Source organism: Lissotriton vulgaris, chromosome 11 (genome assembly GCF_964263255.1).
Source record: "Lissotriton vulgaris chromosome 11, aLisVul1.2, whole genome shotgun sequence".
Classification (NCBI taxonomy): Eukaryota; Metazoa; Chordata; class Amphibia; order Caudata; family Salamandridae; genus Lissotriton; species Lissotriton vulgaris.
The window spans coordinates 257,257,578-257,283,472 of record NC_141699.1 but is presented as its reverse complement, the minus strand read 5'-3'; the positions used below and the strand labels follow the sequence as shown (position 1 = coordinate 257,283,472).

Sequence of the window (25,895 nt, the reverse complement as noted above, 5' to 3'; positions counted from 1 at the left end):
GCACCTCTCCCTTGTTCCTGTTTCTTCTCTCAAAACTCTGCTCCTCTCACTTGTTCTTCCTTTCTTCACTTACTGATTAGCCAGTAGAAAGTACTCCAGCTGAGTAGAGGAATTGCACAAAACTGTGGCATCTTCTTGCATAAATATGCAGGGCAGGATTCATTCTGGCACGATGCTCGTCTACTCCTGAGACCCTGCATAGATTACAACAGGTGCAACAAGAAATCTCCGCGAGCACGCGAAATTCCGCATGCTCTCTGAGATTTCTTGCCGTTTTGCAGAATTTTGCATAGGGCAATACGGCAAATTCCGCCCACCCCTAAACATAACTTGTCTTGAGCGGTTTCCCATTCTGGTGTCACTGTGGAAGCTTGGTGCCACTTTTTGCCAGCATCGATTGCGGCATCATTGGCCCCTAGGACCATGTCTGCAAATAAGGCACCTCCCCCCATGCTGGTTCCCGTCTCCCAGCAGCGCTTCCCTCCTCTCTTCCCTATTTAATGGCGGCTGCAAGCCTGTCTGCGCGTGTCTGCTACCTAACCACGACCAGCGCCAGAGACCATGGATCTCAGACCACCCACCGCTTTGACTCAGCTGCCCTCCACAAACTCAACCCCAGAAGGAACAACAACTACCAGCTGTCTACGCCGAACACCAACCATGGCCAGTTCTCCTACCATTACTGCCACCAAACCTTCACCATCCACCTCACCATCCACCTCACCCAGAACGCCGCCACCACCACATAATATGCCGTGCCCCCGAAGCCCTGATATGCATCCCCCTTAATGTGTGCCCCCTGCATGTTGTAGAGATCTGGGACCTTACTGACACCCTTGCGCCAGACGTCGCCTTCTTCACAGAAACGTGGACTAACCCCACCTCTAGCCCTGACATCGCCACCTCCATCCTCGAAGGATACAAGATCCAGAGGAAGGACCGCCCCAACTGCCCAGGAGGAGGACTTGCCATCGAGACAAGAGCTCCCTCTGACTCACCACCTCCAGCGACAGCCCACCCACCACTGAATACCTCCATTTCCAGATCCAGACCAGCCTCACAATGACCCTATGAGGCACCCTCGCCTACAGACCTCTCGGACCTCGAAACGCGTTCACCACTACTATTGCCGACCTCATCGCGCCCCACGCCATCGCCTCCATGTACTACATACTCATCAGAGGCCTCAACTTCCACCTCGACAACCTCAGCATCCCCAACTCCGTCACCCTACTGGACAACCTTGCCAACCTCTGACTGAAACAACTCATCACCACCCGCACCCACAAGACCGGACACACCCTTGACCCCATCTTTGCAAGAGGTAACAACATCCACTTCAGCCACACCACGCAACACCCCTGGACAGACCACCACAGCATACACTTCCAAGTCAACAAACCCAAGGCCCCCAAACCTGCCCACCCCCTCGGCCAAGGAACTGGAGCATGGTCACTGAGAAGCAGCTCAACTTCACCCTCAACTGCGATGCCCTCTCCACCTCGACCAACACCAACCTCAAAGACAGAGAACTTCACAGATGAATCACCAACTGTGCAGATGAGCTTGCACACCTATGTAACCCCGACAGCCAGTGCCCTAGAAAGATCACCTGGCTCACCACCGACTTCCAATAATCCAGACACTCCTGCAGACGTCTAGAGAAGAATTAGGGAAACAGCAACTTCTCGGAAGACCGCACAACCTACAAAAACGCCATGACAGATTACCACCAACGCATCAGGTCCACCAAAAGGACCTTCATCCAGAACAAGATCCTCGCCAACTCCAGCAACTCAAAGGAACTCTTCAGCATCATCCGGGAATTCACCATACCCCCCAGCGAAACCGCAGACATCATCCCACCCAGGACCTCTGCAACAAGCTTGTTTGTATTTCCATCTGAAAATGAAGGGCCTCTACAACAACTTCAATGACCAGACACCTGACACTCTCAAACCACTCCCTCCACCAGCAACTCCAGCCAGCCCACTATCTCCTCTGGGACCCCAGTCACAACTGAAGACACTGCATCGACCATAAAAGGCATTCACACAGGAGCCCCCATGGACACCTGCCCTCCGCACATCTTCCAAAGAGCCGTTGCCGCATAGGAACTATGACGCACCATCAATGCCCCCTTTGAAACCGGCACCTTCCCCGATGACTGGAAATGCGTAAAGTCAGGCCCCTACTCAAGAGCCCTTTGCAGATCCTACTGACCTCAAGAACTACCAACCCATCTCCCTCCTCCCCTTCCCGCCCAACGTCTCAGAGAAGACTGTCAACGTCCAACAAATTAAATTCATCGAAGAGAACTCCATCCTCGACCCCACCCAATCAGGATTCCGCAGCAACCACAGCATGGAGACCGTTCTACTCAACGCTACAGATGACATCCGCACCCTCCTCGACCAAACAACACACCACAGCACTGATCCTACTCACCCTCTCTTCAGCCGTTGACACCGTATCCCACCGCACACTCACCACCATACTCCAAGACACCAGCATATAGGGAACCACCCTCAACTGGTTCTGATCCTTCCTCACTTTCAGAACCCAAAGAATCAGACTTCCTCTCCGAACCCACAGAGATCAACTGCGGAGTACCCTAAGGATTATCGCTCAGGCCTACGCTCTTCTACATCTACATGGCGCCCTTAGCCACCATCGTCAGGCATCATGGACTCAATATAGTGCCCTACGCCGATGACACCCAGCTCATCCTCTCCCTCACCAAGGACCCCATCACCACAACACTCAGCTTCCAGGAAGGATTGAAGGACATTGCATCCTGGATGAGCAGCAGCAGCCTGAAGCTCAAATCGGAGACGAGAGAGGTCCTCATTCTCGGACCCTCCCCCTATGCATGGGACAATACCTGATGGCCCACCACCCTCGGCAGCTCCCCCACCCCATGGACCATAGCTGTCCCCCACGCACTCATAACCAGGAGACTGGACTACCGAAACGCCCTCTATGCCGGGATCAACAAGTCTCTGCTCCGCAAACTCCAGACGATACAGAACACCTCAGACAGACTCACCCTCTGCATCCCTCGACACAAACACATCATCCAAAACCTACAAAACCTCCACTGGCTAGAATGTTTGATGCAAGCAACGGGGGGGCTGATTTAAGACAGTGGGGAGGTCCCGAATTTCCTGTCAAATCCTAGAGCGGGAAAATCAGTAGGGTGTTAGGAGGCAGCTGTCTGCTATTGTTTTTTTTCACCACGGTCAGAGGAGTTTGGAACCCCACAAAGAATGTGCGAGTTAAAAAGGCCATGAAGGGGTAGGAGTGTGTGTTGCCTTCCAAGTTGGATACATGGAGACCCATAGACATGAGCAGATTAACTGAGGTACCGAATATTCTCACATCCTTATGTTTATCCCTTTCTGAGTCCTTGCACTTCTGTCTGGCTTACTGATGACATTTTTGGGCCATAGGGTATCTGAGTTGGTCGTAGCCTCCCAGCCAGACCAGGATTGGTACTCTTATACTGACACAGAAGGTCTTAACTGTGAGGGTTAGGAGAACCCAAAAAAATCAGGCAGGGAAAGAGGTTTGGTTGCATTTATAGCTGCCCTGTCCTATACACACGTTTCCTCTCAAAGAGGCGTACAGATCTCCTGTTACATCAGGATGGCACACCTCTCACGCATGTTTAGTTTATACAGCTGTGCAAACAGACACTAGCTTAGATAGGAGGCAACTAGGCGGGTTTCACATCCCACTCCTTTAGAACTAGGGCAGCCATGGCTTCTTTGGTGACTTGCATGCCTCCAGTAGCGATCAGATGCGTAAGAAGGTGTAAGTCCGGTTTTTTTTTTACATTATATGAGACTACATCTTCTTTGGCCACTATTGGAACGTCTCCTTGTGTTTCTGCTCGCTTCCATATTCACATGTTAAGACAGGATGGGTTCTTTTTCTCTTGCTGTTTTTGTCTCTTTCAGAGTTTTCTGCCAAGATGAGTCAATTTCCAAAGAACAGAATAGCAGTAGTAGTGTCTAATAGATCGCACTTCGGAAAGAGTATGTAATCAGACTGAGCAATTAAAGTGATGTTCTTGATATTAACTTATCATAGATAGCAAACAAACAATTGGTTGTGGTGCCACTCGGGGTTACAAAAACACCTTACTACCTTGGGTGCATAAACATGCAGCCTCTGAAAGCAGTTGCTGTGTATTACAATGTACAATACAGGTACCCCAGCACTCAAAAAGTGATACCTATTTCCCCTTATGTCCAACCTTTATAAGCAAGAATGCATTTCATATTTCTGAATGTATCACTGATAACAAGCAAAGATGGATTCGTAAAAAAGGATGTACTTTTTAATGTAGGCAAAACGATATATTAGGATCTCATAATTAGGGCTCCCGGTTTTATGGTATTTATTTTTTTGTCATTTCCGTCTGTATTTATCCATATTTCTTTTTTGTTTACTTTAGCTGTATTTATCCATACTTATTATGGGTAATGTGAAAAAAATTAAGTTGAAACTGGTATATTTCCACATTTATTTTAACCAATAAATATGCAGTCCTGCTCGAATGCCTACCAGTTTTCAGTGATATGAACACCCACAGAAGATAAATCAATGCACTCATATGAAAATATGCACATTTCAGTATCAGCCTTGTGGATGTCTACTGCTGTTTAATCCTCTTTACTAAAATTGCTTTCTTTTTTAACTCCCTTGCCTATCAATGCACACAGTTATTGGCCTGGCAGTCATGGCAAAGTGTATTTAGAATCATTCAAAAAGCCCCCAATTTCCGTTTTTATCTACATTTAAAAATAAATACAGACAAGAAGATAAATGGTTTTCTGTCTGTATGTTACGGTAAATATCAGTAAAACGCAAAACAGGGAGCCTCAATCATAATTTTCAAACATGAGACATAGAGACCCCCTGTTTTTTCAAAAGAACATTACAATTAGAAGACTAGTTTGTGAAGATGTAAGAGGCTCTATAGTCTTGATCCAACAGCACAACAGTCGACACATGTTTCGTCAAATCCGGTGACTTCCTCAAGGCTTTTAGCGAAGAAAACGTATACTATTTCTTAAAACTGGATAACAGGCATGGCCACGATACGACTGATGTTTTCTGTATTTGGAAAAAAGGCGAGGTCTGCCTATCCCATGACTTAGAAGTCCGGCAATCCACCTAAAAAGTGGTTCCGAAAACATTTATCATAAAACCCTTAGTAGATATAATGTCTCTAGTTATTGTTCAATCTTTCGTTTTTCCAAAGCCCGGTACGCAAGTTGAAAAGAATTAATTGTAATTTTGAATAAAGCAGTGTCTCAAAAATGTGATAGACCTTCAGTATTTTTTGTTGTTCAGAAGCCCATGTGGGCTATGATAGGCCCCATGTACAAGTGCTGAAAATTCTGCGGCAGGGGCTTCGGAATTCCCATTCGGTGCACCGTCCTGAGGCCTCAGTCCTAAAGTACCATCAACTAGGAGGGTTTTAAATGATCAAGGGACTATAGGACTGGCCTCTATGTGCGTAGGTGAACCCAACCTTATAGTAAGCACCCACCCACACCACTATATGGGCGGCAAAATGTCACGGGGCGGCTCCTCCATTGTGTGTGTGTTTGTTAAGGTTTATAGAGCGCTCGCCTCACCCTGGGGCATTGCGGCGCTATCCAGAAATACATATATCCTAGGGTGGATAAGAGGGCAGATAGGACTGGCCAGAATTAAAACAGATGTGCTTTCAACCGTTTCCTAAAAGCATTGTAGAGTGTTGTTTTTTTTTTTTTTTTAGCAACTTGTAAAGCGCCTGGTGACCCGAGGGCATCCCCGCGCTATGAAGATTAAATCCTGCTGAGGGGGATAGGGGCGAAGGGTTTATTTAGGAAACAGAAGGGTTTTGAGTTTTTTCCTGAACGTCAGGTAACAGGGCTCCAGTCTGAGGGAGCGTGGGAGGGAGTTCCATCCGGTGGACGCTTTCACAGAGAAACGTCGACCTCCGGTGCGAGTCCTCTTAAATTTGGGAATATTGGCCAGGTACTCGCTCTCGGACCGTAGAGCTCTGGGTGCTTTGTAAGGGGTGACCAGGCCGCTGAGGATCGCAGGTCCCGAGCCATTGATCAGTTTATAGGCCGTGCACATGGCTTTAAATTCCACCCTTTGGCGGACTGGGAGCCAGTGCAGAGCCTTAATGGCGGGTTTAGCGGATACTCTTGGGGGTACGCTCATGATTAGGCGGGCTGCTGCATTTTGGGCTCTTTGCAGTCTCGCTAAGGTAGCTTCCGGCGCGCCTAGGTAGACCATGTTGCTATAGTCTAGCCGTGACATTATAAGGCCCTGCACTAATAGTTTCCTAGACACGAGCGGAAGAAGGGGGAAGATTCTGCGGATGGTACGCAGGAGCCCAAGACAGGTCCCTGCCGTTTTGGCCGCTTGAGTCTTCATTGAGAGGTCGGGTTCTAGCCAGACTCCGAGGGTCTTGATTTCGTGTTTCGGGGTGGGGATTTCCCCGAACACGTCTGGCCAGATCGCAGGGGGGATGGTCGCCCATTGTTTACCCATGAGCATCACTTCGGTTTTAGAACCGTTGAGTTTTAATGATGATTCGCACATCCAGCCGTGAATTTCGGTGAGACAGTTTGGTAGTTTGTCTGGGTGGTCGTCTAGTTGGGATAGGGAGACGACCAATTGTGTGTCATCAGCGTAACTCACGATTTTTATCCCGAAAGGTGTTACCACATCTTCCAGAGGGGCCATATACACGTTAAAAAGCGTGGGGCTCAGGGAGGAGCCCTGAGGCACCCCGCTGGTGAGTGGAAGTGTGGACGAGTGGTATTCTCCGTCCCAGACCTGGAACGTGCGTCCGGTGAGAAAGGACTCTATCCAGCTGAGTGCCGTCCCGGTAAGCCCTGCTGCAGCCAGCCGATGGAGGAGGACACGATGGTTGACTGTGTCGAAGGCAGCACTCAGGTCGAGGAGGATCACTGCCACTGATCCTCCTGAGTCTAGAATGCGCCTTGCCTCCTCGATGACGGCAAGTAGGGCGGTGTCAGTACCGTGTCCCGGGCGGAACCCGGTTTGGGATTGCCGTAGGATGTTATTCGTCTCGAGAAATCGGGAGAGTTGACCATTCACCAGTTTCTCGGTGATCTTGCTAATCCCCGGGAGGAGGGATATGGGTCGGTAATTTGCCATATCAGTTGGGTCAAGCTGAGGCTTTTTAAGAAGGGCCTTCACCACTGCGCTTTTCCAGCTGTCGGGGACTGATCCTCGTGCCAGTGAGCAGTTGATGAGCTCCGTGAGTGTGGGGGTGATAGCGGGGGCCACGTTTTTGAGGAATCTCATAGGTGCAGGGTCTAAAGGGGATCCGCTTTTTATTTTATTCAGGGTTGCTTCCACCTCGTTAGGCGTTACTAGCCTGAATGTCTCAAGTTGGGGACGTGTTGCCGTCTGACAGGGGAGCTGAGTATTGTTCCTATGGGTGGGGGAATTAGGAGGAGGGAGGGATGTAAGGATACGGGCAATTTTGTTGTTAAAATATGTGGCTAGGTCATTGCTTCTGTATACCTGGGGGGTGGTGGAGGAGGGAGAGATGGGAACTTTCAGTAGCTCCTTCACGATGAGATAGGATTCCCTAGAGGAGTTTGAGGCTTCCTTTATCCGGGTGTCATAGTGGGAGGCTTTGGAGGACTTAATTGCATTTTTATAGATTTTGACTGAGGAGTGGTAGGCCTCTTTGCTGGCATTCTGCCAGTCTTTTCTCCAAAGCCGTTCGGCTCTTTTACAGTTTTTGCGGAGCTGACGTAGTTCTGGGGTGTACCACGGTGCAGAGCCCGTGTTGTTGGTTTTGTCCTCTCGCATTCTGAGTGGGAGCACGGAATCAAGGGAGGTCGTGATCCAGTTTCTGAAATTGCTATCGGCGTTGTCCGGGGTATCTTCATGCACCGGGGTGGTCGATATCAGGGTCTTGGCCCATTCTTCAATGGGAAGTTTGGACCAGGTCCTACCTCTGGTGTAGGTGGGCAATTTCTGAGGTTTTCTAAGGGTTCCCGGAAGTTGGAATGGGACCAGGAAGTGGTCCGTCCACGGAAGAGGGATCGGGTTTAATACTTGCATCGTGGGGGTGCTAGTGAACACTGGGTCCAGCAGATGGCCTTTGGTGTGGGTGGCTCCTGAGTTGAAGAGACGAAGGTCCAGAGCCGCTAGATCAGTGATCAGGTCGACTACTCCAGAATCTGAGGTGTCTTCGAAGTGAATGTTCAAGTCTCCCACTAATATGAAATTCGTGACGGAGTGGGCCTGAGTTGCTACAGTGTCTAAGAGGGCATTTGGAAAAGGACCAGGGTGGCCGGGGGGACGGTAGACTAGAATCCCTGAGAGGGAATTCATAGGGTCAAGTTTGATTGTGAATTGAAGGCTTTCAGAGTCTGGAATTTGTGCTGGATTAGTGTCGCATGTTTGGGGAGGGAGCGGCAGTTCAGTTCAGCGAGGCAAATTTGAGGGTTGCGGGCTTCTCCACTCGAGTAGGAAGTTTAAGCTGGGTGGGCCGGCAGTTAGTACAGTTGATGAAAGGTCCATTCATATCGTGGATGTATCTGCATGAGGGGGCGATGGAAGGTCTAAGGCTTAAAAGGTCCCGACGGGAGTAGGTGGTCTTGATGGGAGCTCTAGGTGCCAGGGGGTCTGGCCCTAGGCCCGGTCGTGCGCGGACGGGCGCAGACGGGCTTGCCTTAGGCACGCCTTCGGCGCGCAAACGGCGCTCCCGCTGCGCTCGTCCGCTGCGCTGGTATGGCCGACACATTTATGGTGGGTATTATGGGCGTGGCCTCGCAGTGGGCGTGGCTTCGCCTTTGACCGCGCTTGCGGTGTGGGCGTTTTCCCCTCTGGCAGCGGGGACTCGCTGTGTTTAGAGGGTCTGGGAGGGCAGGCTGAGCGCGTGAAGCAGCGCTTTTGCTCAGGTGAGCTTCGTGGTGTTGAGTACAGGTTAAAAACAACAACAGGTGAAAACAGTGACAAGTTTTTAAAAATCGATTCAGGTGCAGCGTGCTAACCTCCGGCTTTCCGCCTCAGAGGGAAATTTAATCAAGAATGAGTCGTTGCGCTTTCCAAGCGTTTAAGTAGTCCGGTGGGCGTGGCCTCGCAGTGGGCGTGGCTTCGCCTTTGACCGCGCTGGCGGTGTGGGCGTTTTCCCCTTTGGCAGCGGGGACTCGCTGTGTTTAGAGGGTCTGGGAGGGCAGGCTGAGCGCGTGAAGCGGCGCTTTTGCTCAGGTGAGCTTCGTGGTGTTGAGTACAGGTTAAAAACAACAACAGGTGAAAACAGTGACAAGTTTTTAAAAATCGATTCAGGTGCAGCGTGCTAACCTCCGGCTTTCCGCCTCAGAGGGAAATTTAATCAAGAATGAGTCGTTGCGCTTTCCAAGCGTTTAAGTAGTCCGGTGGGCGTGGCCTCGCAGTGGGCGTGGCTTCGCCTTTGACCGCGCTGGCGGTGTGGGCGTTTTCCCCTCTGGCAGCGGGGACTCGCTGTGTTTAGAGGGTCTGGGAGGGCAGGCTGAGCGCGTGAAGCGGCGCTTTTGCTCAGGTGAGCTTCGTGGTGTTGAGTACAGGTTAAAAACAACAACAGGTGAAAACAGTGACAAGTTTTTAAAAATCGATTCAGGTGCAGCGTGCTAACCTCCGGCTTTCCGCCTTAGAGGGAAATTTAATCAAAGGGAGCTGGTTCCAGTACTTGGGTGCCAAGAACGAGAATGATCTACCTCCCGTCCGGACCAACCAAATACGGGGGATCTGGAGCAAGTCCTGGACCCTCGAGCTAAGATTCCTGCTTGGAATATATTTACGTAATTTATTCTGTAAGTACACTGGGCCAGTATTGTTAACAGCCTTATATGTTAAACAACAGATCTTAAAACATGACTTTTTTTTACTGTCAACCAATGTAGCTTCTTCAGGAGCGGAGCGGAGGGTGAACCTGCCGGCTGATTAAGGATCATTCTAGCGGCAGTGTTCTGCACCACCTGCAGTTTAGCCATGAGAGTCTCTCCGACCTCCGCCAACAGGGCGTTTCCATAGTCCAAGCGAGAGGTGACCATTGCTTGTACTAGGGATCTCCAATAGGAGACGGGAATATGGGGAAATATTTTCCTCACCAGTCGGAGGGCGTAATAGCATGAGCTTGTCATAGAGGAGACTTGGGCTTTCATGTTTAGGCCTTGGTCCAGCTTTAATCCTAGGCTCTTTACTGATCCTTTAGGGGAAGGAGAAGCGCCTAGCTCCTGAGGCCACCAATCCTCTGACCAGTTATCTGTTGCTTTCCCCAACAACATCAGCTCCGTTTTGTCCGGATTCAACTGGAGACAGTTTGCTGTCATCCAGTTCGCAATAATGATCATGCCTTCGGCAAAACAAGCTTTATCGAGAGTGGGGTTTGATCCGATGTTAAAGATCAGCTGTGTATCGTCTGCATAAGAGACAATAACAAAGCCTAATCTCTCAACAATCATGGCCAGTGGGGCCATATATATGTTAAAAAGAGTAGGGCTCAAACAGGAGCCCTGCGGGACGCCTCTACCCAAGTGCCTTTTTTTTATGTATACGGCCCCAGCATTACTGTTTGGAATCGCTCTGACAAGAAGTCGATCAGCCATTTAAATGCCATCCCATTTATTCCTAAAGCCGCGAGTCTCTTCGCCAGCCTAGAGTGTGAGATGGTATCAAAGGCTGCGGAGAGATCGAGTAAGATTAGGATTTCTGAACCCCCTGCGTCGATGGTTAGTCTAAGGGAGTGGTTACTTCCAACATTGCTGTCTCAGTACTAAACCCTGGCCTGAATCCTGATTGTGAGGGATCCAGGAGATGGTTTTCTTCAAGGTAAGTGCTGAGTTGGCGGTTAATAATCCCTTCCAAGATTTTGCTCAAGAGTGATAAAAGGGAAATGGGTCTATAATTTCCCAATATAGAAGGGTCCGCCACAGGCTTTTTCAGAATAGGGCGTACAAAAGCTTCCTTCCATGGTGATGGAATAGAGCCCATGAGTATTGACCAATTAAAGATGTCTGTAATCGATTGGACCCTGCTAGTTGCTAGGAGTGTCATAATCCTAGGAGGGCAGATAGCCTGTGGGGACCCTGACTTGGCCATAGTCAGGCCTTTCAGAACCTCTTCTATCGAAATTAATGTAAAGCTGCTCAGAGAGCATGCCACCATTACATCCTGCTTCTCTAGTATGCTAAGAACCTCCTCGTTATGCGGGGTTAATAGGGGAAAGTTCTCGTAGATTTTAGCGATTTTATTATGAAAGAAGAGTGCTAAAGAGTCACATTGTTCCTGTGAGATCATCGGGGCTTGACTACATACTTTAGGGGACACAAACTCTTTTACTATCCCAAACAGTGCTTTAGCGGAGTTACTGGCACTCTCAATCTGAGTTGTTATGTACTGCCGCCTAGCCTCTTTTAGCTTCCGGTGGTATTTGGCCAATGCCTGTCTATAAGGCACTTTGTTTTCTATTGTCTTGTTTGCACACCAGCTTATTTCCAGGCCTCTGCAAAAAGCTCTTTCTTTTTTTAATTCCCTTGTATACCAAGGGGCCGATGCCCGCCTGGTCGTACCACTCTGTTTCTGCATGGGGATAATCATATCAAATGCTATTTCCAAGGCGGCGTTAAAGGCTTCCAATTTAGCGCCAGCCTCATAGGCATGTATAATGGGGCCCGAAGCAAAGACCTCGTCGAAGGAAGCTGCAGTAAGTTTATGCCATTTCCTGCCCAGCTTAGAACATGTTAAGACAGGGCGGTTGACTGCATAGGAGTCTGGGTACTGCACACTAATCTCAATCAGAGAATGATCCGACCAAGGGAGAGGTTCGGGAGTCTTGCACAGAAGCTGGTCCATATTCAAAAAGACCAGGTCAAATTGGTGACCAGCAATATGAGTAGCACCTTCTGTTTTTAGCGTTAATCCCATCTGTTCTAGGGAGGATAGAAGTGTATTCATCTCCGGCTCTATCTGATTTTCCCCATGAAAATTAAAATCTCCCAATAGGATGAATCTGTGTGTTCCCAACACATACAAAGCAATGCGTTCCGTCAAAAGGTCGGTAAATTTAGCTTTTGTTAAGGCGCCATACCAACAGTCAGATGCAGACACAGTAACCTTAAAAATCCCTAGTTCCAGACAATCATTGCTAATTGTGGTTATCCATTTCACCACCAAGTGCTTTTTAAAAGCTATGGCAATCCCCCCTCCTGTTTTTATTTCTCTATCAAGATGAATGAACTTGTATGAACATTAAGGCGGAAGAGCATCGCCCAATTAAAAAATTGCCCCAGAGATAGAAAAATAAACTGGTAATAGATGTCATTACCTCCTCATAAGTCTTCCTCAGCACCAGAGTTACATCTTGAGCTTTAGCTCCACACCAGAACCCTCCGATGCAAATTAGCATCCCATGCCTCCCATCCCTCCCCAACATGGCCGGCCTCCATCACCCTTGAACCAGTATAAGGGGAGGGTCGACCCACCCAACTTCCTATTTCTTTTGTTCTGCGCTGTAGAGTCTCTTCAAGTTTGCTTTTGAGGTACGTGAGCTTGAGATACTGCTCTAGCAGATCCCACAACCCTGGGGGTGAGAGCCTGCATGAGCGGGCTCATTGTTTGGCTCCCCTCCCTTCCCCTCGCACCTCTTGGCTGCTGACTGGTGGCAGGGACGTCTCCTATTTTAATCAGCCCTGCACTAGCAAGCTCTGGGGGATTGGGCTCTCCTGTTTTAAGTAGCCCTGCACTAGCATGCTCTCGTAGGATTGTGCTCTCCTATGTTATTTTGTCCCGCACTAGCGGGTTCTGGCGGGATTGTGCTCTCCTATTTTACTTGGCCCTGCTCTACCAGGCTCTGCCGGCATGGGGCCCTGCACTTATGGGCTCACCTTGGTGTGCTCGCCCTTCTGCGAATGTTGCTTGCCGGCGCACCTCTGCCGGTCTGTTTGTTAAGCGTTGTGCCTAGTCACTGTCTGTCTGTGGGGCTGTAGGGTGCGGGATGCTCTCCTGCACACCCCTTCTCCCGTCCCTGCAGTTGGGCAACTGGGGGTTCCTTGCGTCCTCAGGTCTTTCTTCCGGTCCCTCCTCCCATGGGTGAGGCGCTTCGTACGGCTGGCTTCCCGCTGCCTTCCGGCTCCCATTGGCTTGTTGCTCTTGGCGTTCCTTGCATGTTTGGCCCCGGTCGAGGTGCGTGTTGCATGGCGGCTGTCCTCATTTCGGGGGTTCGCAGGATGGCCGGCCCTAGGTCTGTTGGGGCAGTTGGCTTTGGTGTCCCCTTGTGAATGGCTGGTACTGCACCTTCTGTGGTCAGCGTGCCACTTCCTTTGCCTTTCTCAGGATTACTCCCTGGTGGTGGTGGCGTTCATTGAGGGCTCCTGTCACCTGTCTGCCTGTGGCCGTACCACTCTGTGAGCACCTGTTTCATCTGATCTCGGATGTTAAGCTGGGTTAGGCCTGGTTAGTAATTGGGTGGGTGACTGCCTGGGAATTCCAGGTGCTGTAAGCTACAGCTGTTTCTGTGGCCCCATTGTGGGTTGCTTTCCTTTCTGTTGGCTTTGCCTTGGGCCTGGCTCCTTCTGCTCTTCGGGCTCAGTGGATGGCCTTGCGGGCGTTCCGCGGTCCTAAGTTGTCCAGTTAGGGTCCTTTGGTGGCCGGGTTGCTTCGGAGTTGTTTCCTGCTGCTTCCTGGGGCTCTTTGCCTGGGGACCTCCTGGGTTCTTCCGTTGGTGTTGATGGCCATTCTGTGGGGTTTGTTTGTATCCATGGGGTCCATGGCCTTCAGGTTCCTCTCCTTGTAGGTTGGGTTTTTTGATGGCCTTTGTATCTGTGGGTCAGATTGGGGTGCTAGGAGTCCCTCCTTTAGTCTCCTCTGTTCTTCCTCGTCCTGACGGACCATTTTGTGTTTGGTCCGGTGCCTTGGCTTCTGCCCACGGTCCCCTCAGTTGTCCCCCGTTCCCGGTGGGTTGTTGCCTACTTTCCTGCCGATCTTTGGGTCGGGGATGACTTCTGCTCTCTCGCTGACGGTTGTTCATCGGGCGGTGTTGCTGTTTTTGGTAGGGAATATGTCTTTTTGCTGCTGTGTCATCTTGTTTGTCACTATTGGGTCCGGTCTGGTTGGTTGCCTTCCCTATCAGCCCTGTGTGGTTGAATCCTGCTGGCTGTCTTGCTGGTCTCTGGTGCCCGGGGTTCAGTGGTTTCTGTCCAGGTGCAGGGTCGGTCTTCCTGAGGTCTGTCTGTCTCCTGGACCCTTGCTTTGGGGGGCCCCCTGTGATCCTCCGTTGGGCCTCTTCCTGATCCTCTCAGCACTTGCTCCTGGTTCCCTACTGTATGGTGTAGGGTGCTCCTTCTGTGGGGGGGTTTGTTGGACGGTTCTTGGGGCTTGTTTTTCCGGCTCTTGTAGTTCGCCCTTTCCGTGCTTTTTTTTGGTGGTTGTCCTCCTGTTGGCTTTGGATTCTGCTTTCTGTTTTGCATTCTCCCGTTGTCTGTGGTTTCTTGTGAGTTTCTATGATGCCGCTTGGCTTGGGTATGTGCTCACTACGTAACTCTGGTGGCGAGGAAGACTTACAAGAAGGTAATGCCCTGGTTACTTACCGGTAATATTCATTACTCCGAGTATTGTCTTCCTCACCACCTTAGTTCCCATCCCGCCCTCCCTGTTTGGCGGTCCGCGTCATGTGGTTCCTGGGGCTTGGAAGTTCTACAGGAAGTTGGGTGGGTCGACCCTCCCCTTATACAAGGATGATGGAGATCGGCCATGTTGGGGAGGGATGGGAGGAATTGGATGCTAATTGGCTTTGGATGGGTCTGGTGTGGAGCTAAAGCTCACTAGGTAACTCATGTGTCGAGGAAGACAATACTCGGAGTAATGAAAATTACCGGTACGTAACCGGGCATTTATTACCATTATATTTTTCAAAAACCCGTTCCGAGCGGAGCATAAGGATGGGGCGGGGCTAGTGATTTCTGATGCTGCCAGTCAGGCAGCAGCAGACAGAAGTGATGGGCAGGGCACCTTAAGTTTAAAGTGCACATGTCTTTTTGACCGGCAATCTTGCCATGGCCAGCCAGACATGCACATTTCATAGGGCTTCAGTGTCCTTGAGAGCGGCTAGTGAGGCCTCTCCCTTCAATCCTGGTGCTGCTCTAAGGCAGCATGAGAGCAGCGCCAGGATTGGTTACTGCAGTTTTTACTGGAGCCTGCCTGCCTGGAGAAGACCCGAGCGAGGGGGAGGATTCCGTGCCAGGAAGGTAAGTGGGTTTATTTTTCTTTACTTATTTTTTTACTTTTATTTTTGCCCCCACCCCACCGCCCTCCTTACATGCCAGCTGCCACTGAAAATGCGACAAAAAGCTCTAGAGATCTCATTACCTTTTAATAGTTAAGGGAAGTGCGTGTGAGATTTATTTTTTGCTATTTTATTTCGAAGTGCTTGTTAGAGGCGACTGACTGGGGATTCTCCTCAAAGTTGTCCTTACTGCATTATTGAAAAATGCTTACCTGTTTTATTGTTTTTATCGTGCTTTGACTAAATTATGCTATGTCTGATGACCACAGTCCGATTGTCATTTCTTTCATTCTCCACAGCTGCCAATTTCCCGACCCCAAGTCCATGAAGTACCACTTCAGTCCAACTTTTTTCCCCTTAGACTTCTGATGTTTGATGTTTGATGTTTGGGGGTTTTTATATGCGCACGTACACTCCAAGGAGCATCTTGGCGCTATTGACTTCATTGCAGAATGGAGTGTAGGGAGGTTGTAACTGAGCTTTAAATGTCCTTAGACTAGGGTCTTGCATTTTGAATCCGATAGTCCATAGATCCAGGTTTTTAGTAGTTTTTTAAAAACTTTTTCTGATGGAGATGCTCTAAGATGAGCTGGAAGAGTATTCCAGGCTTTGGCGCCTAGGACTGCCAAAGATTTACCACCTTTAGTGGCCAGTCGGAACTTCTGGGGCTTGTAGTTCCGTTTCATAATGGCATAAACAAGACTACAACTCACAGAATTCAAAGGAACAAAACCTGGACTGGAGCAGCACCTCACGCATGGACCTAAGAATTGTTGAAGGGCTGCATTCTCCGGTGTGGTTTCTGCCACCTTGGCACTCGAGGAGGGGTCGGGGGAAGGGGGGCGGGCGGGAGGCATGAGTTTTATGGACCAGGGTTGAATCGCAGTAACTTTACAGGGCTGATAATGACAGATAACAGAGGCATTCAGGGAGAAACACGCTGAAACTTCCACAGCAGAGACATGCATAGAGACAGAGACTGACAGAGACAGGCCGTAGAGAGAGGCGCTCAGAGGGACAGTGAATGAATACATGGAAACAGGAACAGTGAACTCAACGAAGGCAAACAGACAGAGGAGAAACACGAAGTCTGACAATTAACACGGTGACAGATACTGTTAACGAAGAGATAGAAAGACAGAGAGACAATAAATAAACCAGGGGTAGAGAGAGAGAAAGTCGGGAATCATCAGGGAATGCAGAACGTGACAAACAAGAAGAGATCACACAATTACCGAGGCGGACGGCTGGCTGCTGGAGTCTGTTGTTGCGCTTCAGTTCGCTAAGAGCGGGGCTGGTGTTAAAAGGAGATTCCGCTGTCTTGTTCGAGCCGCGGCGTCCCCCGCTCCGATCCTACGTCGCCCCCCGCTCCGATCCTACGTCGCTCGCACCTTTACGACCACTTTATCGCCTTCCTTGTGATAGAAGCAGATAGCCGACTGACGCTGCACTTTTGCCAGGAAGAGTGTAAGTAAAAACAGCTCCGGTCCCTAGGTCCGCCTCCTCCTCCTCGAAGCAGCCCGCATACATTACTCACACGCATAGACCTCCACTGCCTTGGTTTCGTTTCCTTGGCAGCGTGTCATCTATGCCTATCCCTCGACACTCCTGCACTCCTGCGCAAGGCTTGATTGTAGGTTGCGATTCATCTCTGTGAGGTAGCTGCGGCTCGCTTTCACTCCGGACCCCAAGCGTACCAACCTCTTTCGGGGGGGGGGGGGGGGGGGGAACCTTTCTCATGGAAGCAAGCTTGTACGGCTGTAGCTACCTCGCTACCCTTTCCTCTGCAATCCAACCAGTTCAATCTCCAGGCCAATGTGACGGTCGTGTGGAATAGCTTTAGAACTTTCAGAGCGGATGGACACATTGGAAATACCCAGTGTGGCCAAATCTTCATTTTAACTAGCAGAGGATGCCAAAAGGAGTAAGTCCATGAAGGTGCTATTAAATTTAGTGAAGCCTTCTGTTTCTTATCCTCAACAGGGCCTTCAAAATCAGAGGAGGTATATGTAAGGCAAACAAAAGACTCTGGGGCCACGAATATGAAAGAGCATCTACCCCGCAAGAATTCTTCTCCCTCATGCTTGAACAAACCCTGAGAGAAAATCATTATTTTGTCGGGCAAACAAATATTTGACTGGAGTGTGCCATTTCTGTCAGAGAGTTATAAAAATCTGATGTCTGAGACACAAGTCTTGGTAAGGAGGAAACATTCTGCTTAGGCTATCTGATAACACATTCCGAACTCCCGGAATGTGACTTGCAGAAGGAGCGGTCAACTTCACTAAAATTGCTGTAACAATCTTGTTCAAAGACAGAGAATGGGTTCCCTTTTATCAGGATGCATAGGAATGGTAGACATAGTCTCTGTTCTCATCGCAATGTATTTGCCCATCAGAAAAGAGTAAACCTCATTAATGCTAATCAAAATTCCTCCAGTTCGTTCCAGTTGCAGGAGTATGTTTTTCTTCAAAATAGACCATTGCCATGGATAAACTACTCTTCCATGGGAGCTGGCTAGCCACAATCACCAGCATCCGTTCTATAGTCATTAACTGTCCATTCTGTAGGAGCAAGAGGATCGCCCCTTCTCAGATGGGAAGGATCCGTCCAACAGCTTGGTTGCTCCCTTAGGCCAGAGAACAACGTAATTCTCTGCTTCAAGATGCAGGAAACTGAATTTCATTTCACTAGAATGTAATTCGTCAATGATCAATCAATTAATCATTATTTGTAGAACGCAGTTTGTCACCCAAGAGTGTATCCAGGTGCTTGCTGTGGGTCTCATTTAAAGAGCCAGGTCTTGACCCCCTTCCTGAAGTTGGTCAGCGAGGGCGATGTGCAGAGGTGGAGGGTGTTTGAGGCATTGACAGAGAGAAAGGAGAAGGACCGTACTCCGGCACGGCAGCAGCATATATGAAGGGTCTGTGCCAGGGCGAGGTGTGCAGACTGGACGTTCCTGGGGGGACGGTGAAAGTGCAGATGGTGGTTCAAGTAGTTGGGTCCTAGGTCATGGAGGGCTTTGTAGGCATGAGTCAGAAGCTTGAAATAGGATATTTTCAGGACAAAGCCGGAATCACACTGTGACTTCAAAGCTATTGCTGTGAAGGTAACAGCTTCCCTACTGTTGCGCAGACTGGAGTTGGAATAGTAAATTCAGCTATTCCAATATCCAGCTCCCCCCACCCGCCCCCCCAAGGCAAGTCCTTAAAACAACTCTTGCATACAGAAGAAATGTGTGCTTAAGACGCATTCGTTCAAATGAAGGAGTTCCTTAGGCATGCATGAAAAACGCATGCGGAATTCCTTCATACCTTCCCAGTGGAGGTCTTTCAGGTGCTGGGTGATGTGGGTTCTCTTGGGCAGGGTGAGGATCAGTTTGGCAGATGCGTTCTAATTGTCTAGAGTCTTTGTATGAGTTCGGTGGTGGTGCTTGCATAGAGTGCGCTGTCGTAGTCCAGTTGCCTGGCGATGAGGATGTGTTACCATCCTCCTGGTGGTGATGGGGAGCCACTTGAAGATTGTGTGAAGCATGTGGAAGCATGCTGAGGAACAGCGTGGACCTGACTTTTTATGTAGAGTTCACGGTCTAGGATGATGCCGATGTTGTGGGTGCAGTCTTTCGGCGAGGTAGTGGGTCCGAGTTCCGATGGTCACCAGGAGTTGTTCCAGATCCTAGATGAAATCTCAACCAGGTAACCACCAGCACCTCATCTGCCATACCCCTCTGGATCTGGAGCCACAGTCTTACAGTTGGTGAGGCCTGCCTCATCAAGAACAGAATGTGCATCTTGATTTTCTGAATCCTGTTCTCTGAAAGAAACTCCTCCCAGGGTTTGGACGAAACAGGGTGCCTATGAATCTATATCCTGAAAAGGTTATAGAGGAGATTTCTCCCAGTTATGAAAAATCCAAACTTCTGTTGAGTTTCTGGGACTAAGTTGATGTCTCGAATGATCTGAGACTTTGAAGTGGAATGGATCATCCAGTGCCCAGCTATGCGTGCAACATTACTCTTTCCCTGTGCATCAAGCTCACCAAGGGAGACCTCACCTGGAAGAACACCCTGGGTGATGACTTGAGACCAATCTGTAGAATTATAAACAGAAAGTGATGATTCTGTAGTGCAAATTGAGAAGCCTCTGATGCTCTCGAAGAACCAGAATGTGGAGATGACCTGATTTCCTTTTAATCTTTATTTTATAATTTTCACTTAATACATTAAGAAGACAAATATAAAACTGCAATAAACTAACAAAAGTCACAGGGAGATGAAATACTATTATCAGGACATTTTCTGGAAGTGCCAAAGAAATAAACCTTTGGTAAACAATAGAACTTAAAGTGGATGGGTTTATTTTCTTAAAATCAAGAACTGCACCTTAATAACCAGAAGCGTTTTTCACCAAAATGGGACAGAATATACCACTACTCCTTGTTGTTTCACAGATACTGGGATGCTTCCCTTCTTCCTTCATAAAGCTAAAATGCCTCCCTAAGGAATGAGGCTTCCTGTTTTTTTCTTGAGAAGGGAGTACAGATGGTACCCAAACTTGGAGGAACAGATAGAAAATGTATTGCATATTCTTGACAAACAATATTTAGAACCCACTAATCAGAAATGTCCTGCTCCCCTACTGGTACGTGCTCTCAGTTATGACCACCCACTAAATTACTATCTTCTCCGGATATTAAGGACCTTTGCTTATTTTCTGATGACTGTGTGGATGGATCATACATTTTATGTGTTCTTAGGTTGAAATAATGTTCTTCAGTGAGATCTTGAAAAATCAGAATCCTTTGCTCTGTAATCCCAAGTGTAACCGCTTGTAGAAGACTAACCTTAGCCCTTGTAGGGAAGTGTGTGCTACCAAGCTTTAAACACCTTAGTAACCATGATAGAGCGTGCAGGTCACTCGACTAGTGCTTTACCATACTCACCTGGGCCCATAAACACAATTTTAATAATAACTTATTTAACCAGGTAACCTTCGCTCTACTACCAGTGTATTTTATTCACTTCAGGACTTTTAAACCTCTGTACCTTAACTTACCAATCCATGTCACCAGTACCTAAAGTCCTAAGGGATCAGGGAGTTAGTATAATTAGGTAAAAAAATAACATTTGCACTCATATAATAACCACAAATCAGAATCAGGACAGGTAAAGCCAAATTGGATCAGGACAGGACCACCAAAGATTAGTACCAGCACCCACAGTTAAAGTTGCAATGCCTGCATTACTCCCTCTCTGCAGCTAACAGTCAGAACCCTGATTGGCTTATTGATTTCTCTGACAAAGTGCTCCCCCAGCACTTCAGCTCCCAAACCCTGATTGGGTTAATGAATCTTCTGACAGAGTGCTTCGCCAGCACCTCTGCTCTTGATCACCTATTGAGTGCGTTGGGTCAGTGACAGGTCAGCTATTCAGACAAGTCGGACAAATTAACTAGCTAAGCCTACCCTAGTTATACTATTTTTCAGGGCAGTGTACCACCCCCCAATGTTGCAAGTGTTAGGATCCCCAATTTTGATTGGACAAAAGGATGAGGAAAGGTCATCACACTACACAAAAATGAAACTTTTATGATGAATATTAATATTTGAGTTCCTGCCCATCAATTTATTTTCCCATGCACTTTTATTCCACCCAGCAGTGAATGTATCAATTTTGTAAATTATTTTGTTCAGTCCTGCTTCCTCTTGTAAAGTTGAAGGGTCATGTTCTCATAGTTTCACAGCCAAATCTGAGGTTGGCACTAGTTCAATGCCATAGCTGGTAGACTCGGATGAATTCAGTTCATGCGCAGTGTGGGTTCTCAATATGGAGTCACAGCACATCCCCGTCCTGATAATATGTTATATGTAAAAATAGAAAGAAACAGTTTTAGAACAGAAAAATAGATGAATGTTCTGTATACCACTTATCTCTACTCTATTACCATTACTTTATTTTAACTATTGCATTAAGAATTAGGCAGTACAAACAGCTTGGCAAAAGCAGCGATGCAAGCTTCTTGCATGTGAGGACACAGAACAGCCATTTTAATTCTAGTGCGCAAAAGCAAAAGATTCCCTCCAAAGCAGAGAGTACGTCATGTCACGTGAGTGTGACAGACGCATGTGCAGTAAGAAACCCTGCGTAGCAGCGGCCATGTTAATGCAAGCGGATTATCGTTAGTAAGAGCACATAAGCAAGCTTCCCTTAGATGCCATGTAAGGCAATATTAATAAGACATAACATGTTAGTTAGTACATTATGAGTTATTAGAGAGGGTTGATTACAATCAAGTCGCTGTACATGCGCAATCTTGCTCCATCAATCCCCTCCTTGATGATATTTTATATCATCACTAATTAATGGAACAGATGCCAACTTTTCACATTTCACCCATCTCAATTTCTTCAAACTTTCTTCTAGGATTTTTCTCATTATTTAAATGAAATGTTTTAATTTTCTTATATATTTTCCTATTTAATTCTTCATGTTCCATTACATTACAGTTTCTTTTCTTTCCTCTTTCATTTACTGTATATCTCTTTCTGTTTTTACGACATTTGCAAAAAATCATTATTCCTAGTATTACTAGGGCTATTCCCACCATTGGCATCAGTATTTTACCCACAAAACTTTTACCTACATTAGAAAACCAACTACCTATATAGGAGAGACCATTTAAAAGTCCCTTCCATGCACTGTCAACCTCCAGTGGTTTGAGTTCTCTTTCCAAATGAGTAATATTCTTTACATACCCTTTGATTTCAACACTTTTGTCTGGTATGTAAGTGCAACAATGTTGCTCTTTCAGCATTGTACAGACTCCACCCTCTTTTACTAATAGGGTGTCAAGAGCAAGTGGATTTTGTAAAACCATTGATCTGATCCCAAACAATTCGGTATTGATCATCAAAAATCCTCCAGCGGTGTCAGTCGATAAGCGATTCACCACTGTTGACAATTTGCACATTTTTTGAGTATTCAAAACCACTCCCACTGAAGGTATTATTGCACTAAATATATCACCTACAATTTCAGCAAAAGTTGCTCTTTTACTACGTATTAGTACATTAGTATGTTCATTGTTTCCAGTGATTTTATTTACATGGTACACCTTATGGAATTCTATTCCAAAATAGCAACTCCCATACCAGTGGTCAGGCAATTTAAAATATGCTTTGTTCCCACAAATATAATAAATGAAACACAGGTTCATTTCCGTCTTTGAATCCCCAACCCCCAATTACCTTATAATTATGTTCACATTCACTGGAACCAATGAATATATTGTTATAATAACTTGTTTTCTCCCTGTGGAGACAGAGTTTCCCTTTCTTTTCGAAATCCAGCAACATAGCAGCTTGAGTTTTGCCATTAGAGGTAAACCCTGCATTCTCAGCCCATTTGGGAATCTTTTGTTTTTGATCTGTGGTTTTTTCTGGAAATCCTGTCTCCCTTTTTCAACTAAATACAAAAATATTTTCTCTTTTTCATGTAAAATGCATGTTAAATTATTCTTGTGTGCTTCAGCTATATCTATTTAACCTATTGTTAGAAAATATTCACCCATATAACGTGTTACATCACACTTTGTATGTACAGGACTAATGTTACTACGTATAGGAAGTTCTGAAAAAATCACATCTGAGTTAGAATAATAATACAGTTAGGGTCCTCTCTTGTAAAATAAACTAGCTAAAATGCTACATGAAATACCATATGTCAAAGGCAAATGATGATAGGTCACGCCCTCGGCTACAGGTGTCGGTAATGTCATACAGACATAGCAATCACTTATCTCCATAGCTTCTACATAATGTACTAACAAGGTGGCAAATCCATTCAAGTGTGTTCTATTTTTAACTCTACTATAATGTAATCCTTCCTCATCTGATGCTTCGAAATCTGTTTTCTGTTGTCTGATACTAAGTGCCCTTTCGTGTATATCTATCTTTTCTGGTGCATCTACCTTCTCATGTATGTTAGTGTTATTCTTCATGTCTTTACTCATTATATAAGGAATAGCTACTGTCAGTCCTAACCATACTATGAGTACTATTACTATACTACATGTGCATATTCTAAAGCATTTTTTCAAACAGTTTCTTTTTGGTCTTCCATTAACAGTATGATCAGCCATTTCTGACTAAGGAGACTCAACCCCTCTTTGTAACTTTTACACAGTCTTTAACCTGTGAAATTTTCTCAAGTTGGTCTCACTTCTTCGTCAGTCTGCTCAGCAATTAATTCGTCATCACTTTCATCACTTATTTCTAAGTTTTCGAAATCTTCAAAGATGACCTACGTCCATTCAGGGCTTCTGAATGTATTATTCAGTCTTTTTAAATGTGGACTTCTCCTTCTGGGTTGTACAGTGGATGGTCCAGTTTGACTTGATACTTCATTTACTTGTTATAGTTCTTCATTTATTGTTTTAAGATGAAATTTCAGTCTTTTAACAAATCTAGGCCACTTATCTCCTTTTCTGTGTCTTTTAGCTGGCATTGTGCTCTGACCTTTTTCAAGTGTTCTTTTATTTTCATTCAGTTGTGGCACATCTATTTCAATGCTGCTTATTTCTGTTTCTTCTGCCTGGTTACTAATCTGGCCTTGTTCAGGTGTTTGCTGAATTTAAATTTGTCTTTGATTTGTTTTGCCTTATTCTTCCTGAACACTGTTTTCTACTCCTGTCTGTTCCTGCTCAGGCTCTTCGAACTCTTGATTTTCTTCTGCCCGAGCTTCTGCCCTAATACCTATCTGTCCCTCCTCAGACTCTGGAGTTCTTGGCGAGGTGTCAATTGTCTGAGTATTCTTATCTTTCCTTATCTGGTCCTTCTCAGAACTACTGTTAGCTTGGATTTCTGTATTCTGAGTACGTTCTTCTAGACCTATCTCATCCTCACTATCACTCTGACTGTCTAGATAAGTCTGACTTCTGGTTCTCATGTATTCTGCAGGTATATCGACTACTGGAATCCAATCATCTTGACTGGTGCTCGGTTGTTCCTCTTCAGCTACTTCAGGATCGATAACTTGAGACCCCTCAGCTGCACATCTTTCAGCTTCAGTTTCTTCAGGTTCAGTCACTCTTTTTGTGTGACTGGTATGGATCCAGTGTGGAACTCCTTCGCACTTTACAGCTGTGGTGGTAACCAGAAATACTTGACATGGTTTTCCCCACCTTGGTGCAAGGCAAGATTTTTGAGTGTGTTTCTTTAACACTACCCAATAACCTGGGTTCAGGTCATGTGCTGGTGAGAGATAGAATGCACTTGGTCAGCCAGTTCTTTGCAGAACTCCAGTACCACATCATCAGATATATTTATCAGCTTGTGTCCTGGCACCCATGCTTGCCTTATTGCTCTTCCCATCAGTATTTCATGAGAACTCAAACCTGTGTTCCCACCTGGAATACTTCTGAGTCCCATCAGAACAAGAGGTAAAGCATCTGGCCACTCTAATCGGGTAGATTCATACATCTTTCCCAATCTTGACTTGATTGTGTCATTCAGTTGTTCACTTCAAAAGCCTCTGGTGTTATGCTCAGTGCAGCTTTTGCTTAATGTTGAATGCTTCACAGATTAGGCCAAATATTTCATTATTAAAATGACAGCCTCGGTACGATTTCAATTGTTATTTGAAAACCGAACCTAGGAATGAGTTCTCTGAGTAAGAGTTTGGCTACAGTGATGCTATCATTCCTACGTGTGGGGTAAGCTTCCACCCATTTCGAAAACAAACAGACAATGACAAGGATGTATTTTAGTCCTCGACAAGGGGGTAACTGAATGAAATCAATCTGTAATCGTATGAAGGGACCCTCTGCCCTCCCAATCTTTCCTGGTAGCACTACAGTTTTCTTTCCAGGATTCATTTGTTGACAAATTAAACACCTATGGCAAAGTGCTTCTGCTATGTTCCTGAATTTGGCATTGAACCTTGACTGTCTGAACAGTCGTATCATGGCATCCCGCCCCAAATGAGAATCTCCGTGGTACATCCTAGCCATAGGAGCAAGCATACAGCCTGGTAACACCGGCCTAACATCAAGGTAAACAATGCCTCCATCTTCAGCCCTTCTCTGACAACCTATCTTTCTCCAATCCTCCTTTTCCTTTGGTTCTGTCTCATTCTGCAAATCTCTCACTTCTTCCCACGTTCTCACATCCTCAAGCAACATAAGTTGGCAGCAGTTCCACCCGCTTCAATTTTCTTGTTTACAGCCATTTTAAATTTGGCACAATGTTGGTCTAACTGGTCAGCATATCGGTTACCAGCTGTCACTTTGTCATTTCCAGATTGATGAGCAGCACACTTGACCACAGCAACTTCTTTTGGCAATTGGATTGCTTCAAGCAAATCTTTTACATATTGTCCATTTTTAATAGGAGTACCTGAAGAGGTCAGAAACTCCCTCTGCACCTAGAGTTGGCCAAAGTTGTGCACAACCCCGTAACCATACTGGCTATCAGTGCAAATGGTTACTTTCCAATTTTTCCCAAATTTGCAGGCTTTTTTTAGGGCAACCAATTCGGCTACTTGTGCAGACTTGACTCCAGGTAAATAGGATGCTTCAACTGG

At 46.9% G+C, this 25,895-nt stretch overlaps 1 protein-coding gene across 1 annotated transcript in view; it reads right to left on the bottom strand.

Annotated features, from left to right (window-relative positions):
- LOC147679609 (2'-5'-oligoadenylate synthase 1-like) overlaps positions 1-16,828 on the bottom strand; it is a 183,260-nt gene extending 166,432 nt beyond the window's left edge. The window contains exon 1 of the mRNA XM_086943184.1: positions 16,552-16,828. The gene's annotated coding sequence lies outside the window, so the exon portion shown is untranslated. The remainder of the gene's footprint in view (positions 1-16,551) is intronic.
- Between the last annotated feature and the right edge of the window lie 9,067 nt (positions 16,829-25,895).